This window comes from Juglans regia, chromosome 16 (genome assembly GCF_001411555.2).
Source record: "Juglans regia cultivar Chandler chromosome 16, Walnut 2.0, whole genome shotgun sequence".
Classification (NCBI taxonomy): domain Eukaryota; kingdom Viridiplantae; phylum Streptophyta; class Magnoliopsida; order Fagales; family Juglandaceae; genus Juglans; species Juglans regia.
Window position 1 is genome coordinate 652,452 of NC_049916.1, and position 8,405 is coordinate 660,856.

Genomic DNA, 8,405 nt, shown 5'->3' on the forward strand with positions numbered 1-8,405 from the left:
ATCGCTGTACGTAACTCATCAACCTCTGTACGTAACCCAGAGACGGTAGCCATAATCTCTGTATGCAACTCAGACATGGCAGTATGCACTGCATCAATCACTGCTGATGTGTGTACACCGATCTCAGCACGCAATATGTCAGCCAGCTCCTCGCGAATATATGTGCGTGATGTCTCAGGCTGTGTAGATGTCTCACCAGCCGATACTCCAGTATCTCCTGGCTGCCCATCTCTCTGAATCTCAGCCCTATCTGGAACAGCTCCACGAAAACGAAATCTAGAGTGTCCCGTGCTCCGTGATAGGGTGGTGCTGTTGATCGGTGCCATCGAAAATCGGGAACGCTCGGCAGGTTCGGACACAACCCCAGCATGTAGCAAAAATCGAGTGATGAAGATCCCAAAGGGTAGTATATCTGTCGTAATGAACCGTGCCTCTGATCGGATCCTCTCAAATATATAACCAACGAGGTCGATCGGGATGCCACGAGCGACCCGTATCATAAATCTCGCTCGATCCATGCCGACCTCGATCTTGTGCTGCCGTGGGTCAATATTGTTGGCAATGATCAAATTCATAATCTTGAAGAAAGAAGATAAATCTGCCTGCCTAATACTCTTGGAGCCATCATACACTGGAGCATCTGGACCAACAATCAAGTCCCTGACCTCGTGATCAGCAAGTGTATCTATCTCATCTGTGTAATCTAGTCCCTCGTCCTGAGACTGAGCTGCATCACCTGAGGGACCAGACTCCCGTACTGGTAGGTTTGGATAGGCATCAAGAAGCCTAGGAATACCCAAATATGCAGCGAGTCCATCCGCTGAAAATATAACAGGAGCTCCTCGGACAGAGATCCTATATGCCCCTCCATCGTCTGGGCTAGCAGCACCGAGCTCTTTATAGAACTCAGTAACGATCTCAATGAAGGAAAGGAGCTCCATTCCTTCTTCTCGCTGATCTAAGATCGGTGCCCAACCACGATCATTAAATACTGATGGGAGGGAATGACCCTCCCATATAAGAGCGACAAAATCAGACAGTTTTACCTGTCGCTCAAGTAAAACGGTCCGCTCTCGAACTGTTTGGATGGAAGATTCTCCTGATCTACCACGTTTACGGCCCCGAGAAGACATTATTATGATCCTGCAATTAAAACAATAAAATATACATTCAAGATTAGTGATAAAATCTAATTACGACTAAAAGATTTACAAAATTATATACTAATAGCAATTTAATAAATTAATTGATAGAACATATAATCAATTAAACGATGAAAACAATTTAATAAGCTAATAAAATGTTAATGGATTTAACTTAATAATTACCGTTCGAACGTATAAATATATGTTCGAACGGAAAATTAATAACGTTCGAACGTGTCTATAAAGTTCGAACGTACAGGTTTACCGTTCGAACGTACTGGTTAATACCGTTCGAACGTAAAACAGATCTAACTCGGCCATGGCTGAGTCAACTCAGCAGCCATGAAAATACTCAAAAATGTTTCGATTCCGTGGTTTCTTCGACTCAAAAACAAAGTATTCTTCATTCCTAAACATCCTACGATAGATTTATGATGTTCTACGGTAATTATTAATGAGAAAATATAATTTTAAGGAAAAAAACCAAATAAAACCATAAAATTATAAAATAAACGGTAAAATGAGTTTGAAAGTACATACCTTTAGTTGGGAGGACAAATGTTGTACGTATGTGTTGATCACGACGGCAGACGGCGGTGAAGAGCGTGCGTTCAAACGTTTTCTCACTTTTTCAAACGGTGGAGACGGCGGCGTGAGAGGAAGGAAGCCCGCGATAAACTTATACCTGCAGAACCGTTCGAACGTTAATATTAAACGTTCGAACGTTAATGTAAAACCGTTCGCCCGTTACTGTTTCACGTTCGAACGGAAGTTTTACAATATTATTAAAAAATATATTAAATGTATACTATATTTATATTCATATAAATTATTATAATATATATACTATTATAGTAGATTATATATATTGTAATCTACTATGTAATATTATAATATATATTATAATAGTAGAATACTTTAATTGAAAGCATAATATCTTATAAAATATTTTCTTATAGTATAATAGTAATATATCATAATACTTTACTATCAAAGTGTTATATATGAGATATAACTCATATATAACGTACTATATAATAGCATGTAGTACTATATGGTATGAGTTTATACTTAACTAATATATGTCATATTACATATTCCATTATACTTTACCTACTAAAGTTATATATGATATTATACAACATATATACATAGAGTATAGACAACGACTAATATACTATCATCTTATTAATTTCTACATACTTTATTATGTGACCTTAGTATATTTGGGGCTATATATATGTGAGTATATATTACTAATACATATGATCTTAATAATATATATGATAGTATAGGTCACTATATATATGATAATATATATTACTATATATACTATATAATTAGTATAGATTACCATATATATGATAGTATATATTACATTATATATGATAGTATATATAACTAATACATATGATGTTATAGTACTTTTCATTTAATGATGAAAAAAGTTATATTTAATCATAAAGGATATGTGTTCGAACGGTACTCATAAACAGTTCGAACACATATGTTAACGTTTGAACGTAAAATAAGACATTCGAACGGACAAGGCAAATGGCGGGAAAACATCCCGCCAATTAAAGACAGCTGGATTACCGTTCGAACGTAATTTTTTATAGTTCGAACGGATTATTGCAGTGGTGGGAAAATATCCCGCCAATTAAAATATAGTATCATCTAATATGTCTACATATATTAATGTTGTTCTTTTATTCAACATTATAATGAAAAAATAAATAAATAAAACTTTGTAATACCGTTTGAACAGTTAGAAATTAACGTTCGAACGATAAATTTTCGAGCGGGAATAATTCAATAACGTTCGAACATACTTTTTATACGTTCGAACGTGAAAATTAGGAGGGAATTTTCTCCCGCTTAATATTTTCACATTCGAACGGTTAGTAAATAACCGTTCGAACATGAAATGTTCTTCAAAAACACGACAGAACCTCACAATTTCCTTTCTCTCCGCGCTGTCGCTCCGTGCTCTGAAGATTACCCTTCGCATATTAGAGGTATTCTTTCTCAAACTAGCCCTTAAGCTCAAAAAAATTGTTCATCTCACTCCATTATTCTCGGATTAATATGTGTAGGATAGTTTGTGATTATTTTCAGATTATTCTCGGATTATTTCATTTTCATCTTCAATTTGTCAGGTATTTCTTTTAAAATAGAAATGTATGATTTGAACTTAATATTTTGCAATGTTAGAAAGTTGTATGCTTTGAAATTGGTGTTTGTGTTTGTTAGAGTTTGTAATTAATGGAGTTTTCGGCGTTGTTGAAGACGACTGGAATCTGGAACGAATACGTTCGAACGGATTAGGATTACCGTTCGAACGTATTAATTTTGTTCGAACATAGGGCATCATCGTTCGAACGGGTAATGACATTTCATATACATAATACAAATAGTTTGGGATAGTTGTGTAAATTATATGTACTACTACCATTTAATATTGTTAATTCTAGATAAATAAAATTATTATTCAAATTAAAACACTACTAAAATTTTAAAATAAAATATAAATTTTGGTAGATTTAATAATACTTAAATAGTTAAGATTTAATAATACTTAAATACTTCAAGATAAATTAATAAAATTAATATTCAAATTAAAATACTACTAAATCTTTAAATTAAAATAGAAATAGTTAAGATTTAATACTACTTAAATACTTCAAGATAAATTAATAAAATTAATATTCAAATTAAAATACTACTAAATCTTTAAATTAAAATAGAAATAGTTAAGATTTAATAATACTTAAATACTTCAAGATAAATTAATAACTTTTAATATTCAAATTAAGATACTACTAAATCTTTAAATTAAAATACTTAATTATAAACATGTAAAACTAATATTTAAATTAAAATCTGGAATAAATATTGAAATAATACCTACTAATTATGTTTTTGTTGTATTGTTGTGTAAATAATATGTTGTTATTGTTTGACATATATTACCATATTTTGTATTTTTTGTTCATCAAAATAAACCTTAGACCCGTTCGAGAGTTATCAATTCGGATGAATGCTTGATTGATAACTCTTGAATTGTCCAGAGTGGACAGTTTGGGATTGTAAGATCATTCTCGCAAACTATAGAACTATATCTGTTGTCGTCCAACATTATGAGGTTGACATTTCATCCATTGTTCTCTGGATATGCAGTTTCGTTGATGGTGCAACGATGTGTTAATCGTCAGTGCACACAACGAAACGAGCATATTTGGAGAACTATGGGGAGATGCTGCCGAAATTTTGTTGGACGTGACAGATAATAGATCATAGGTTGGCGACTATGATCTTACAATCCCGAACGGGATAGGACCAACTACCCGGTGAAAGGTGGCATACTCATTAATTGGTACATGATATATGGATGTTTGCTGATGCATTACAATATTGTTTGTAATGAATATAGTCGGCATGGATAAGAGTTGGATGAGAGTTACCGATCGATTGGGTCAGAATTACAATGTATATGCTGAAGGTGTTAAGAAATTCTTGGAGTTTGCATTGGGTACATGTGATAGTGATGGGCGTATCAGATGCCCATGCAGAGAATGCAGGAATTTGCGTTCTCATAAGATAGACTTGGTGAGAGAACATCTGTTTGTCAAAGGTATTGATAAGGGTTATACTGATTGGGTCTTACACGGCGAACCATATCCAACTTCATTTGAGGCTCCACATGAAGAAGAAGAGATCGATGAAGATGTACAACCAGAGATTGTTGGAGATGATTACGATGAGGATATGGAGGAAATGTTAGGTGACATCGGTGCGGGAATGTTTGTGGATGAAGGTGACACGGACACATTAAGCTCAAATGATGGGGGCCATAACACTTTTGCACGCTTGTGGAATGATTCACAGCGTGAGCTATATCCAGGATGCAGAAGACATAGTAAGTTGTCGTTTACCGTAAGATTGCTTCACATAAAATCAATGTGTCGATTATCTATTAAGGCAGTCAATATGTTACTTGAGCTGTTTAAAGAGGCACTGCCGACAGACAATACTTTACCTCGTAACTTCTATGAAGCAAAAAAGTTGAAACGAGGACTCGGATTTGATTACAACGTAATACATGCATGTACGAATGACTGCATATTATTTTGGCGAGAGAATGAGCAGTTGAACGAGTGTCCTATATGCCACGAGTCAAGATGGACATCGGACAAGGCAAATGTTCCGCAAAAGGTCGTCTGCCACTTTCCATTGATACCTAGATTACAACGATTATTTATGTCACGCGCAACGGCTGTAGATATGACATGGCACTCATCAGATAGAGTAAGGAACGAGAATATTTTGTCACATCCTGCTGACTCCCAGGTGTGGAAGGAATTTGATCAGGAACACCCATGGTTTGCTGAAGAACCGCGTAACGTAAGACTTGGGTTGGCAACAGATGGATTTAATCCTTTTGGGAACATGAGTACTAGTCATAGTACTTGGCCAGTTGTACTTATGCCGTATAATTTACCACCTTGGAAGTGTATGAAAGATCCATATTTCATGATGAGTTTGCTCATCCCAGGTCCGAGGTCACCGGGAAATGATATAGACATACACTTACAGCCATTGATTGCAGAATTGAAAGATTTGTGGGAGAATGGGGTTGTCACATTTGATTCGTCAACAGGCAAGTCGTTCAAGATGCATGTTGCGGTGTTGTGGACAATAAATGATTTTCCAGCTTATGGGAATTTGTCAGGTTGGAGTACTAAGGGGAAAATGGCATGTCCAACTTGTAACAAATATACCAAATCTGAATGGCTTACGTACGGGAGGAAATTATGTTTCATGGGTCATCGTCGATTTTTACCTGGTGACCATAGATGGCGTGGAAATTCTAGAATGTTTGATGGAACTGTTGAATGGGGCCAACCTCCACCATATTTGTCTGGCGAAGATGTACTTGCACAATTTATAGATGTTGGTTGTAATGAATTTGGTAAAAAACAACGAAAGAGAAAACGAGCTACGAATGAGTTGAATTGGACAAAGAAGAGTATATTTTTCGAACTCCCGTACTGGTCGAAGTTAAAATTGCGACATAGCCTTGATGTTATGCATATTGAAAAAAATATTTGCGAATCCGTATTGGGAACATTGATGTCAATTGAAGGAAAAACAAAGGATACAATAAACTCAAGGAAGGATTTGAAGCGGTTGGGAATAAGACGGGAAATGCAGTTGCAAGAAAATGGTTCGTCTGTCTACATGCCGATTGGGTGGTATACATTGTCAAGGAATGAAAGGGTTACATTTTGTGAGTGGCTAATGAAGATCAAATTACCGGACGGTTATGCCTCGAATCTAACAAGGTGTGTGAGAACAAATGATTGGAAAATAACTGGATTAAAAAGTCATGATTGTCATGTTTTCTTACAGCGTATCTTGCCTATTGGTATCCGTGGGTACTTGACCAGAGATGTGCGTGTGGCTTTGACTGAGTTGGTGCATTTTTTAAAGACTTATGTGCGAGGACGTTGAATGTAGAAGCTTTGGATCGAATGGAACGAGAAATTGTCATAATATTGTGTAAGCTAGAAAGTATTTATCCACCGTCATTCTTCGATGTCATGGTTCACCTAGCCGTTCATTTGCCACGTGAGGCTCGACTTGCAGGACCAGTTCAATATAGATGGATGTATCCCATTGAACGATTTCTTGGAAAGTTGAAACGTACAGTGGGTAACAAGGCCCGTCCAGAAGGATCAATTGCAGAAGCATATATTGACGATGAGTGGCATACCTTCTGTTCCAAATATTTCCACGGAGTTGACACTCGGTTTGATCGGCCAGAAAGAAACTTTGACGTTGACCGAGCAAGACAACGGACTATATATTCTGTGTTTTCCCAACAAGTTCGTCCAATTGGTGCAGTGCGTGGTTATGACTTGTGTGGAAGAGAGTTCGAGAAAGCTCAGTGGTACGTGCTGAACAATTGCCCTGAGATAGAGAACTACTTGAAGTAAGTTATAACTTTTTCTTAATTTAAATTGCCTCATTACGTCAGGGAAAAAATACAAAATATAATATATTTGTGGTAATCATCAATTTCAGTGATCATATTAACGTGCTCAAGGAACTAGGAGTAAATGATATAAACCAGAAACATGAAGAGGAGTTCCCGAGATGGTTTGAAGAACGGGTAATGAAATTACATATGCGTTACTCAATAACAAATGAAAAAATATTAATTTCAACTTTGATATAGTATATGCTTTACTCAATATGTAGGTTGTACAATTGCATGCGAATAATCCAAATGATATATCTGATGAACTGTATGCATTGGCGCGTGGCCCATCGAGACGCGCTGCTCGATATTCTGCATGTATTTCTCGGGGAAGTAGGTATCACACACTGGATCGAGATTGTTATAGGAAAACCCAAAATAGTGGTGTCCTAGTCGAAGGAAGTCATGATGGAGAAAATATTGATTTCTATGGGGTTATTGTCGATATAATTGGAATGAAATATTTGGGAGAGCTTGCGGTGTATCTGTTTAAGTGTGATTGGTGGGATTTAAGCAATCCTCGTACTGGAGTCCGTGATGATGAATATTTTTTGAGTGTTAATACATCAAAAAAATGGTATGAAGATGATCCTTTTATTTTGGCTTCTCAAGTATCTCAAATATTCTACTTAGATGACCCGAAGTTAGGAAATCAATGGCGAGTAGTTCAAAAATATTCTCCAAGAAATATATATGATGTTATCCCTCAGGTGGAAGGACAAGATGAAGAAGAAGATGACTCTTCTACTCAAGAAGCATACCAAGAGAGTCAACCCGCCTTAAATTTGTTTGTGGATTTGAGCCAGTATGAGATGATTCCATTAAATAGAGAAGATATTGAGGCTGAAATTGTTGATGCGACAGTTGAGGAAAATGATGAATCATCTGAAGTATCTACAGATGATGAGAGCGAATTGTCAAATGAAACTGAATGAAACTGATACAGATTCTGATTGACCAATTAAGTGTTAACATTCCACTTGATGACAAATATTTTACTTATTGAATGTATCAGTAGTTTAAAATTATGCCGCCAAAGAGGAAGGAAGTTCGCAACCCATCTCCACCTGTTTCTAGCTCTCCTTCAGACTCACCATTAGAGATTGATTCTACAGAACAAGGTAAAAATTTAATACTCATAAAAGTTATTAATTAAGGTCCTGTAATAGAAATATAAATGCAATTGATTACAATGTTATATTTTATAGAATCTACAG